Below are 14,366 nucleotides of genomic sequence, written 5' to 3' on the forward strand. Positions count from 1 at the left end.
CATAGACTACAATATCAGAAATGTTCTGTACACCCTCAATGTCATGAAATACACGCGAAATGACATGCTGATACTGCTCTGGTGCAGAATTGATACCAAACATTAACCGCTTGTACCGGTAGATTCCCTTGTGTGTCACAAATATAGTTATGTTGCGCGAATCCTCATCACGCTCAATTTGATGATACCCATACTTCAGGTCTAACTTGCTGAAAACTTTACAGCCATTGAGGTCATACAAACTCTCGTCAACCGTAGGATTTATTTGGTTTATTTTGTTTAACGTCCTATTAACGGCCAAGGTCATATAAGGACGGCCTCCCGTGCGTGCGACATGCATGCGTGTGGTGAGTGCGTATGCGTGTTTTGGGAGGCTGCGGTATGTTCGTGTTAAGTCTCCTTGTGATAGGCCGGATCTTTTGCCGATTTAGAGTGCTATCTCACTGAAGCACACTGCCGAAGACACCAAGCAGCACACCCCACCCGGTCACATTATACTGACAACGGGCGAATCAGTCGTCCCACTCCTAATTTGCTGAGCGCTAAGCAGGAGCAGCAACTACCATTTTTAAAGACTCTGGTATGTCTCGGCCAGGGGACAGAACCCAAAGCCTTCCTCACAGGGGTGAACGCTCAACTGAAGGCCAAAATCGAGCCATTGTCAAGGGAGACATTAGGAAGAAGACAGTTGTTAAGAAAGAAGAGAAAAGATAAGATCCCAAGTTTAGTCGCCTCTTACGATCATGCAATGGGGCAGCAGGTACAATTCTTACGCCCTACCAGAAAGTTGAGAATGATCCCTTCAGCACTTTCCGAGAAATAGCGATAACAATTTCGTCCGAGATGTCATGTTTGTACACGCCGGCCATTGAGTCGTTGCCACTGTCATAGTCAGAACTAATGAAGTATGTTTTATTTTAAAATCTGTCAAAATTATGATACGGAAATTTATATTCAGAGGACACGGTATTCTAAAGGGCAGTACATGTGTAGACGTGGCTACTTCCTGTTGACACGGACACTGAACTTGGGTATACGATGTCATTTACATCAGAACTCTGTCTTATTGGACACGAGTTATATATTCATCTAAGTTTAAAGTGAGTTTGATTATGTAAGTAATCAACATCGTCCCTAGCATATAAAGAAGTAGTGAGACAAGAGAAGAGAACCTTTGGTCAGTCCGGGCCCGTAGGGCGGAAATACACCTTACGACTCTCTCTCACTGGACATACATTGTAAAAATAACTGTCATTTATATATGTATATAACATGAATATAAATAGCATGAGCCTTACCAGACGGAACGCTAGCTATGAAGTCCGAGAGCATCTCCGGAAGTTAGAAGGCCAAAGATAGGATCACCGCCCTCGTCGCCACCAACATGGACGGATCAGATAAGCGTAAATTACTCGTCATCGACAAAAGTCTCCGACAACGCTGCCTACGAGGGAAGACAGTTCCAGCCACCTACACGGCAAATAAGAACGCCTGGATGACGTCGTCCATCTTTTAAGACTGGGTACGAGAATTTAACCGCGACATGAGGCTTCAGGGACGGAAGATACTTCTACTTGTTGATAACTGCGCCGCCCACCCATCTTCGATCGGCGACTCGCTCTTCAATATCAGACTCGCATTTCTACCACCCAACACCACGTCAGTCATTCAGCCATGTGACATGGGTATTATACGCAACCTGAAGATGCACTATAGATGACAGATGGTCACCAACATCATCAGCCTCATCGACGACAAAGACCTCCACGCCAACGACCTCGCCGCCATCCATATGCTGACCCGTGCCTGGAGATCCATGACAGCCACTACCATAACCAACTGCTACGCAAAAGCCGGATTCAGAGTACCAGCCACCACTGATGACGAACCAGTCCAACCCGACCAGCCAGTCCCGACCCCACCATCAATGACACTGGATGATTTTCAGGGCTACGTCGACATCGACACTGAAGCCGACTGCCATGGAGACCAGACCACCGCCGACATATGCGAGAGTATGAAGCAAGCACCCAACTACGGCAGCGATGACGACGACGACGCCTTCCCGGACGAAATCACTCCACGACCAACCCTCTCCGAAGTTCAACAGGCATACAGGATCCATCTCGACTTGGAGTACAGCATCTGTTCCGACTTCTCCGACTTCTACACTATCCGAGAGACAACGAAACAGCAGACGAAGATAACCGAGTTCATCAACTGGATATCATAAACTTTAGTTTTGTGATTGTGTGATTCCTACAATTTTAGTGCAAAGACTTTTAGTGCATATAAATATAAACATGCATATCTGTTGTGGAATTAGTGCTGCAATATCGCTATTTAATCTCAGTGCAAAGACTTTCAGTGCTTATATATACACATGTATATCTGTTGTGTAATTAGTGCTGTAATTCCTTATTTAATTTAACGTGCATATGTATATTTCATCTGATATGTTTTGATTATCTGTGTAAATAGTACTGCAATATCTATTAATGTGTATTTGTGTGTTATTTGTGTGTTAGAATATTTAAATAGACGTGTTCGTATGTAAAGCTGTTTAGGTGTGTGAATGCATGTTATTATTGTATGTCGATGTTTTTCTGCTTATAAGAATAAATGTTAAAATCACTGATGATGTCTCTTTAAACTTTCCGTAAGGACGGATTTGCATACCGGAAGAAACTGCTTACATGTGTGTAGTAAGTGCGCACGCAGATAGCTAAGTCAGCTGCTGACGCCATTCACATGTCACAGTGACGGTTATTTAAGACAGTCTATTGCTTCAGCAATTCAGCAACTATGATCAAACAAAAAATATAATTATAGCATGTAACAACGCATCTCGAGACGATAATGAATGTTAATTGAAACGATGACATGTCGTTAACAATGAAGTGTATGCAAATGTTTTTATTTATACACTCACAAAGAATAACCACCCATGTATTTCGTATTTACTATTTTATTTCATTTCAAATAATTTTAATGCAAATAACGTAAACTATCATATAGCGCCCATTTTGAGTACCTACCTGACGATCTACATGTGTATAAGAGGGGCCAAAACACAACTCCGCCTATACGAATACTCCGGTTATTTGCATAATTTGACTTGGAAAAAGGGCTATGCAAATAAGCGGGTTCCTCTGTATATAACATGCATATAAATGATAAGAGTATACGGCGTCATCAATTCATCGTCATTCAAACAAACAACAAACCATATAAAAACAATTTCATTACATCTGGTGACGTGATGTTAAAAAAACCTGGCGGCCATCAACATAGACGGAAACCACTATACGATTAACCGCATTACAAAGATTCACGCCTTAACAAGAATCCACACCATTACAAGAATTTACAATAAGCATCGTCTTTAAGAAATCACCTACATTGAAGGACCATCGCCGCCGTTACAGCGAGCACTACACAGGAGCAAAAAGATACCTTTCCAGCAACACCAGACCACATCATCACCATTCAATATCAACAGACCACCAAACAACCAACATGCGAGGAAACAACTCCATACCTAAAGTACAACACAGATTCTGATTAGGAAGATGCTAAGAAGACAAAAACATGTTTTGTTACAAACTTTAAGGTATAGGTAATGTAGATCTCATTATTGTTATCTTGTTTTCTTGTGTGAACATTCTTATATTTTTTTCAATTTAATTAATTTGACGCATCTTAAAGTATTCCATATAAATAACCAATAATGTTTTATTTTAAAATTCAGTAATATGATGTCAAATTATATCTAATTTGAAATCATTTTTGACAAAGGGATGAATGAAGTATAATGTTTTATTTTAAAATCTGTCAAAATTATGATACGGAAATTTATATTCAGAGGGCACGGTATGTCCAAAGGGCAGTATATGTGTAGACGTGGCTACTACCTGTTGACACGGACACTGCCCCTGGGTATACAATGCCATTTACATTAGAACTCTGTCTAATTGGACACGAGTTATATATTTACCTAGTATTTAGTGATTTGGATTATGTAATTCACATCGTCCCTAGTATATAAAGAAGCAGTGAGACAACAGACAGGGAGAGTGCCTTTTGGACCATAGGTGACTAGTCCTCGGGACAGTCCCGGCCCGCATGCCGGGCGGGGATACACCTTACAACTCTCTCTCTCACTGGACATACATTGCAAAAATAACTGCCATGAATAAATATGAAGAAGAGTATACAGCGTCATCAATTCATCGTCATTCAAACAAACAACAAACCATATAAAAACAATTTCATTATACTTAGTAATATCCATTCTCAGAAACATGTAGCTCGTTGGTGTAGTTATTTATGAATTGGTTTTTGTTTGGTGTTATATATCAGGTTTGCATGTTGGTGTTGAAGCGTGTTCAAAATTAGAAAAATCCCTAACCATGGTATCTATGAATGAACGTGAAGTTGGTAACAGTGGGACACAATTATTTGGCTCCATATTCTTCCCTGTCTTGCAGTATTCGGGCTTGTCCACAGAATCTTGATAGGATTACCACTTTGATATTCTGTTTGTGCTAATGTCACGCTATTTCAAGCGATATTTTATATATAAATTAAAAATAGAAATATTTTATATATAAATCAAAATAGAAACATTTTTATATAACATAAAAATTGGAGAACAATTTTTTAACTTCACATACGTTTAGAATTAGGATAGTTTTACTGTTATTGGAAATTAATTTGTATTAAAATTGGTGTTAGGAAATTCTTGACATAGTCTTAAATAATAGACGCTATGTTGTCTAACAGGTATAAGCCAATTTAGGTGTCTGGCACAAATCTCTGCTATAGTCAAAAAGGTATACCAATTATAAACAGTTACATTCCAAACAGTATTAACCATTTGAAGTTAGGTAATTATATAATTAAGCAAGCTTTCACATGCGCTTGTGACATCCAGTACAGGTGAAACACGCATAGGGCGATTATCACCTGGGATTAAGAACACGCTGTATAGTTACGTATACATGTTGTGTAAAACAGGTTTTAACATATAGGGTATACTGCACACATGCGCAGACCCCATTTTTAGTCTACCCTTTGGGTAAATATTGATTAGGGAAAGTAATTTCATTGGGTGATAATTAATCCCTACAAATTTCATTGGTCAAATGAAATATCTCGAAGTTGAGATATACCATCTGTTTCCAAGAGAAAGCGTCACTCTGGACGCAGCAGTCAAAGAATAAACATATCGATCTTGGAAACTGATTCTTGCGTATATCTCAGTTATTTCAGATAAATACAGCATCCAAAGAAAAAGGTACGAGAGCCCTCATCACAATTGGTGTAGAGTCCACGATTCTTACCCATGTCATCACCTGTGAATGACATAAGACAACCAAGCTATAATCTACGTAGCCATTTCCATTGGGAAATTCTCGGGAATAAAAGGAGACGATCCAGTCGCCTTTTTAAACAAATATAAAAACTGTATCAACTTAGTGCAGGCTAAAGATGCACAGAAGATACCACTGTTCGCGTTATGTTTAGAAACCAACTCAAGTGCGTATCAATGGTTTGACGGACTAACTGACGATATAAAAGCAGACTTAGCCAAAATAGAGACAGTGTTTTTAGAACGATTTTCTTCAAAACCATTTTCTAGATGGTCGAGTGTAAGGGAAGTAAATCAACTATCCCAAGGTTATATGCAGTCAGTAGTAGATTTTGTACAAAATGTGAGATATAAGGGCAAAATAGCCCAAATGTCACAAGATCAAATTTTTGATGCCATATTAGGGGGCCTAAAGCCAGAGATTAGGTCGGCAGTGATCCAAAAGGAACCTGCTGATGTAGATCAGTTGATCAATGTGGCCGAATTGGCCGAGGTAGCCTTATTAGGAGCCCAAACAGGTTCACAAGTAGCTGAACCAGATCACCAGATGAATTTAGTGCTGAATAAGATAGACAGTCTCACTACTGAGATCAAATCTATCAAAAACGATGTTAACTTAATACAAACAGACACAAAATCACATCGGCACAGACATAACAAATCTGATTTTGCACATAGGCAACAGAATAGTACAGGTAGGACACACAATGCAAATTCACACCAAAACAGACAGTCACACAAATGTAGTAGGTGTGGGTCACACGAACACACAGCACCTAGGGACTGTCCAGCAGTTCAACACAAATCAAAATGTTTTGCATGTGGTAGACTAGGTCATTTTAAACTCATGTGTCGAACACCTGTACCATCTAACAAATAGGATTTTTCGCCTAGCAGGGTTAAGGGGATTACCTTGCCGAGGCCTGCAACATTGAGTCCATGTTTTTCAACTGAGCTTAAGGACAATTTTGTAGATATAAATTTTTCTAAATCAGATGTTTCTGCTAGTGCATTAGTAGATACAGGGGCTAGTGTAAGCTGTATGACAAAATCCCTATTTTATAAGATAGATCCTAAAGGAAAATTAGACTCTTCAGATATTAATCATGTATATGGTGTAGGAGGAACTGTGCATAAAATTGAAGGGTGTGCTACTTTATCTTTTACTTTGGGTAAGACAGAGGTACAGATGAAGTTTTATATTTTTACTAGGTTACACCAACAGATCATTTTAGGGATGGACTTTTTACAGAAATATAAGGGAACTGTAAATGTGGGAGACAGGAAAATGTCTATATTGGTAGGGTCCGCTTTGGTACAGTGTAAGACCCATTCTGTATTTAATGTCGGGGTAGCTAGAGTAAGTACTACCGTTACTGTCCAGCCGCAGGAGCAGATCTTAGTTCCGGTTAAGTTGTCCAGAATCCCAGAATGCTCGGTTGCAATACTTGAGCCAGGAGTAGATCTATGTAAGACTAGTAAATTAGTTGGTGCTAAAAAAGTCATTACCTGTAGGAAAGGTAAGTCTTCATGTATGCTTCTGAACCTAAATAACATACCCATCTGTCTAAAAGCTGGCACAATTGTAGGTAAGTTGTTACCCATAGATGCAAGTTCTATTTCTGATTTATCTGAATCTAATGTACATGAAAAAGACAAAGGTAAGGTTCAACCATGTGTATGTAACATAACATCAGAGGATAGTGTTAAGTTGTTACTTGGTTTGGTTTGGTTTATTTTGTTTAACGTCCTATTAACATCTAAGGTCATTTAAGGACGGCCTCCCGTGCGTGCGACATGTATGCGTGTGGTGAGTGCGTATGTGTGTTTTGGGAGGCTGCGGTATGTTCGTGTTAAGTCTCCTTGTGATAGGCCGGAACTTTTGCCGATTTAAAGTGCTATCTCACTGAAGCATACTGCCGAAGACACCCAGCAGCACACCCCACCCGGTCACATTATACTGACAACGGGCCAACCAGTCGTCCCCACTCCTTATTTGCTGAGCGCTAAGCAGGAGCAGCAACTACCATTTTTAAAGACTCTGGTATGTCCCGGCCAGGGGACAGAACCCAAAGCCTTCCTCACGGGGGCGAACGCTCAACTAAAGGCCAAAAGTGAGGCATTGTCAAGGGAGACATTAGGAAGAAGAAAGTTGTTAAGAAAGAAGAGAAAAGATAAGATCCCAAGTTTAGTCGCCTCTTACGATCATGCAATGGGGGCAGCAGGTACAATTCTTACGCCCTACGCTAAGTTGTTACAAACTGCACAGTCATTAGGTATTCCTTTAGATGATGTTGATCTCACTGAGGATCAGAAAACTCAGTTACTGCATTTTATAGGCAGGAATAGGGATGTATTTGCTGTAAGTATAGAGGACTTAGGCTGTACAGATGTACACTACCATAGAATAGAAACGGACAATGCTCCCCCACATAGACAAAGATTTTATAGGCATTCTCCAGCTGTTAAGGCTGAGGTTGAACGTCAGGTCAAAGAGATGCTAGACAATGACATTGTAGAACCGTCAGTCTCAGTATGGAACGCACCCGTGGTAATGGTACGGAAAAGGACAGGTGAGTACAGATTTGCAGTTGATTACAGAGGTCTGAATGCTCAGACTCGTCCTGTCAGCTTCCCACTGCCACGATTAGAGAATGTGTTCGACAGTGTAGGCGAGTCAAAATCTCAACTGTTTTCGGTGTTAGACTTGGCATCAGGATTTTGGCAAATCCCATTAGATGAGGAAACAAAACACAAATCTGCGTTTGTGACTCATCATGGTGTCTTTCAATTTAAAAGATTACCATTCTTTTTTACCAGGTCTTTTCTGGAAATTTGTTCTCGTCTATGTAGATGATATCATTATTTACAGTAAAGACTTCTAGCAACATTTAAATCATTTGCAGCAAGTTTTCGACCGATTGCGTGAAGCAAATCTCAAACTTAAGCCATCGAAATGCCAGTTTGCACTGAAGAGAGTTGAGTACTTAGGTCATTTCTTGTCTAAGAATGGTGTAGAGGTTAATCCAGCTACCACGGACAAGGTAAGAGATTTTCCAGTGCCTCGTAAGGTTCGTGATGTCAGCTTTCATTGGGCTTTGTACCTATTACAAACGTTTTGTCAAAGACTTTGCTAAGATTTCTAGACCCTTACACAAGCTTTTACAAAAGGATGCCAAATTTGCCTGGTCTACCGATTGCCAAAAGGCCTTCGAGACTCTTAAACAGTGTTTAGTGTCACCGCCTATCTTAGCATTTCCACAGATGGACAGAGAGTTTGTTTTGTCCACCGATGCTTCTGGTACTGCTATTGGATGGGTGTTAGGTCAGTTAGATGATCAGAGTAGAGAACGAGTAATTGCATATGGAGGAAGGGCACTTAGAAATAATGAACTCAAATTTGGAGTCTCTGAACAGGAATGTCTTGCATTAGTAGAGGCCGTACAGGTGTATCATCCATATCTAGCCAATAGACATTTTACAGTATACACAGATAATTTGGCTCTCAAATACCTGAAGACCATAAAGGACAAGCAAGGTAGGTTAGGTAGATGGTCATTAAAAATCCAAGGCTATCACTTCACTATTCACCATAAGCCAGGCGTTAAAAACCAGAATGCAGATGCACTATCTCGACGTACTTATGAGGAGACAGAACAATCAAGTAAGTCACACTCACAAAAGGTGAATGAGGCAAGTATAATTCCCCAAGCTTCATCCATCATCACTCAGAGTTTATTGAGTGAATCAGATGATCATACCATTGACCCTGAGGTCACAGGTGAGTGGCTTCAAGTACAATTTATGGATGTTGACAAGCTGCAGATACCAGTACCCTCAGTACTCGAGGTAAGTGCACCTGAGCCAGATGATGATTTAGTCTTAGATTTGAATGACATACAACCTAAAAGTCCTCTTGATATCAACCAGATCAGGACACAAGAACTGATTGAGAAACAGAGAAATGATGACTGTTTTAAGGCTATTGTAGATTACAAGCATTCAGACAAATTGCCTGATGACAAACATAAAGCTAGATCTATAGTAGCCCAGTCTCATTCCTTTGAGATCGATCATCAAGGTGTGCTCTATCATATATGGAACCAAAGGACTACATGTATTAAAGGTCCTATTAGGTTTGTAAAGAGACTAGCAGTTCCAAGGACATACAGGAGAAACATCATCCAGGCTTTCCATGACAGTCACGCGGGAGTTGTACATATGGGCATCAATCGTACCCATGGTGCATTGAAACTTAGGTACTATTGGCCTTCTATGTTCACAGACGTTGAAACATATGTCAAATCCTGCATAGTCTGTCAAACATACAAACGAGACTACAACAAAGGTAAGATACCCTTAACACCATTACCAGTAGCTGCAAAGTTTGAGAGGTCCATTACCTGTGAGTAAAGAGAAATACACCTATATTCTCTTGGTAGTTGACAGTTTTTCTCAGTGGTGCGAAGCGCATCCATTACGTAGCCAAGAGTCATCAGAGATAGCTAAGGTACTGTATAAAGAATTCTTTACCAGGTATGGTTGTCCATCAGTGCTTATTTCGGATCGAGGTAAGAACTTCATGGGTAAGTTGATCTCAGCTCTATGCGAATTCTTTAGTGTAGGTCGCTCACATACTAGTTCCTACCATCCACAGACTAACTCGGTGGTTGAACGTACAAACAGTACGTTAGGAGCAAATTTAAGAGCATGTTGCGATGGAGATCAAACTAGTTGGCCAGATAAGTTACCAGGTATTATGATGGCTTATAGAATGACACCTAGCACAGAAGCTTCTGAATTCTCGCCATTTTATATTGCATTTGGTATGGAAATGAGAATGCCAGTAGATACTGAGCTCATACCAAAAGACTCTATTGGTAAGAATCAGAAACAGGTACTTAATGAAATCATAGAGAACACAAAAGTAGCTGAAAAGATAGCAAAAGAGAATATAGAGATTAGGAAAGCTAAGTTGAAAGAGCATCATGATATAAAGGCAAAGGAACCAGACTTTCAAATTGATGATATAGTATTATTATCAGACCCTCAAGTCAAGAAAGGTGAGTCTTCCAAACTTCATAAAAAGTATAAAGGACCATATAGGATAGTCAGACTCGGTCCAAACTATACTTATAAGCTTAGGAACACTGCTACAGGTAAGTTGGTAGAATCCCTAGTTAATGCTTCACGTATCAAGCATTTCTTGGATATAGATCATAAACTTAGGTCTAATCCAATAGATGAAAATCAACCAGATCCTCCAAGGGTACCCCCAGATCCCCCTGTAGATATACAAGATCGCCAAAGGGATGCACCAGATCCACCCGAACTTCCCCAGAACTCACTCATAGACTTGTCTCAGTCACAAGATGATCCTATTAACCCTTCTCAGCCTGATTCTCAAGTAGATAGATCTCAGGAAGAATATCCTATAGACAAAATCTTAGGCAGTAGAGTTAGGGCAGGAATTCAGCAGTTTAGGGTAAAATGGTTAGGTTATCCAGGAACGGAGTGGATACCAAGCACGAACGTTAGGCCAGAAGTTGTTGAGGAGTATAATAAGACACATACTAAAACGGGACGTAGAAGAAAAAGATCTTTCTTTACAAGAAAATAACTGTTTACTTAATAGATTTGTGGTACAGTTTGGATATTTTTACAACATCATAACTCTTTCATATTGTTGTATTACTAGAGATATACACATAAGTGATATATATAGGGTAGTTATTAATTACATGTGAGGAACATGTACAGTATAAGTGTTTGGTAAAGCAGTTATAGCTTTAATGTATGAAACATGATAATTCATGTAATATTGTTTATATATATGTTGAGTACTCGAATATTGGAGATACTAGAAAGCATTGTATCTTAGAGGTATCATATAATAAGTCTTAGAGATCAGTATAATTCAATGTTACCCAAGAAATGTTATCCTGAAATATTGGCTATTTTTATTTTTCTACATAAAATTCCACAGAAATTCCTTGCAGAGGTTAGTTGTAGAACAGTATTGGAGCTATCTTGTTAATACCTACATTTTTAGACATATTTTTTTCTTATCTATATTCCCTATGGATGTTAGTTAAAAAAACAACTTTTCTCACTTGTGACTTGTTTATTAGTGCTACGGTTAATCATGTAATACCCATAATTTTTACTACCAACCATATTGATATGGATAAGTATACCGGTATATATATATATATATATATATATAAAAAAAAATATTTTAAAATCTTGGAAAGTAAAAAACAATTGCCTTTAAGACCCTTTCCATCTCTTTGTAGGTAAACCTATCAAGATGAATTCCTTTGTGTTCTTAGCTTCCTTTTTATCGCCATGGCATATGGGAATGTGGAAGGAAAGCCATATGATAAAACCAAAGAACTTTTCAATTATGGTGTTACATTTGAGGAAAAAGGCACCGTTTATCCCTCAGGAAACTATCGGGAACATTATTTCGAAATCGAACTACAACCTTTTCCATTTGTCACAGAGAAACCATCACCTTGTTTAAATTGTCAATGGTATAACGAAGCAATGATGGAAATGGTAGCATTACATAGGCAGACATCAGTCGATGTAGGCACAATATTGGGAGAAATCAAGACACTGTTACTTCATCATCCTTCGATTAGGTTGCCCATATCTAGAAAGCGTAGATCATTTTTACCTTTTATAGGATCTTTGGCTAAAACTCTTTTTGGAACCTCTACCACATCTGATTTAACAAGTTTATCTCGTAATGTAGCTATGATTAGGGCTAATCAGCAAAAGATGGCCAAGGCTTCATCCCATCAGATTGATATTTTTACAGCAGCAATCAGAAATTTTGATTCCAGAATTGATAATGTTTTCCAAAGTCTCACTCACAATCATGAAGCAATTGAGAAGTTAGGAGAAAATTTTAATAAGTCTTTAGTATCAAGTCAGGTAGCACAAGCTGGATTAGTGTCAGCAATGACAAAACAAACCCGCCTTACTTTGAGAATTATGAATAGATATGAGGAATTGTTAATGGGTGTATTAGCCACAATGCAAGGAAAGTTGTCTCCCTTGTTAATACCTCATCATACCTTAAGTACAGTTTTATCATATATACAGGATAAGGTACAGGCACATAATTTTTATTTGACACTCTCACCCAACATTTTATTACAAGCATGCAAAATTCACAATTTTTCGTAGGTTTTCCAACATTTTAGTAGCTGTTCAATTCCCAATCACTACAATCACCTTACAATTATACAAAGTTAATACATTTTCTGTTCCATTGAATGCAACCACACGTCATGGTACTCAACTTGACAACTCAAAGGACCACTTGTTGTTATCACAAGATGGCAGGTTATTTAGTTAAGTTTCTACAAAAGACTTAGAGTCTTGTTCGCCCTACCAGAAATTTGAGAATGATCCCTTCAGCACTTTCCGAGAAATAGCGATAACAATTTCGTCCGAGATGTCATGTTTGTACACGCCGGCCATTGAGTCGTTGCCACTGTCATAGTCAGAACTAATGAAGTATGTTTTATTTTAAAATCTGTCAAAATTATGATACGGAAATTTATATTCAGAGGACACGGTATTCTAAAGGGCAGTACATGTGTAGACGTGGCTACTTCCTGTTGACACGGACACTGAACTTGGGTATACGATGTCATTTACATCAGAACTCTGTCTTATTGGACACGAGTTATATATTCATCTAAGTTTAAAGTGAGTTTGATTATGTAAGTAATCAACATCGTCCCTAGCATATAAAGAAGTAGTGAGACAAGAGAAGAGAACCTTTGGTCAGTCCGGGCCCGTAGGGCGGAAATACACCTTACGACTCTCTCTCACTGGACATACATTGTAAAAATAACTGCCATTTATATATGTATATAACATAAATATAAATAGTATGAGCCTTACCAGACGGAGCGCTAGCTATGAAGTCCGAGAGCATCTCCGGAAGTTAGAAGGTCAAAGATAGGATCACCGCCCTCGTCGCCACCAACATGGACGGATCAGATAAGCGTAAATTACTCGTCATCGACAAAAGTCTCCGACAACGCTGCCTACGAGGGAAGACAGTTCCAGCCACCTACACGGCAAATAAGAACGCCTGGATGACGTCGTCCATCTTTTAAGACTGGGTACGAGAATTTAACCGCGACATGAGGCTTCAGGGACGGAAGATACTTCTACTTGTTGATAACTGCGCCGCCCACCCATCTTCGATCGGCGACTCGCTCTTCAATATCAGACTCGCATTTCTACCACCCAACACCACGTCAGTCATTCAGCCATGTGACATGGGTATTATACGCAACCTGAAGATGCACTATAGATGACAGATGGTCACCAACATCATCAGCCTCATCGACGACAAAGACCTCCACGCCAACGACCTCGCCGCCATCCATATGCTGACCCGTGCTTGGAGATCCGTGACAGCCACTACCATAACCAACTGCTACGCAAAAGCCGGATTCCGAGTACCAGCCACCACTGATGACGAACCAGTCCAACCCGACCAGCCAGTCCCGACCCCACCATCAATGACACTGGATGATTTTCAGGGCTACGTCGACATCGACACTGAAGCCGACTGCCATGGAGACCAGACCACCACCGACATATGCGAGAGTATGAAGCAAGCACCCAACTACGGCAGCGATGACGACGACGACGCCTTCCTGGACGAAATCACTCCACGACCAACCCTCTCCGAAGTTCAACAGGCATACAGGATCCATCTCGACTTGGAGTACAGCATCTGTTCCGACTTCTACACTATCCGAGAGACAACGAAACAGCAGACGAAGATAACCGAGTTCATCAACTGGATATCATAAACTTTAGTTTTGTGATTGTGTGATTCCTACAATTTTAGTGCAAAGACTTTTAGTGCATATAAATATAAACATGCATATCTGTTGTGGAATTAGTGCTGCAATATCGCTATTTAATCTCAGTGCAAAGACTTTCAGTGCTTATA

This window comes from Pecten maximus, chromosome 1, assembly GCF_902652985.1.
Source record: "Pecten maximus chromosome 1, xPecMax1.1, whole genome shotgun sequence".
Taxonomy (NCBI): Eukaryota; Metazoa; Mollusca; class Bivalvia; order Pectinida; family Pectinidae; genus Pecten; species Pecten maximus.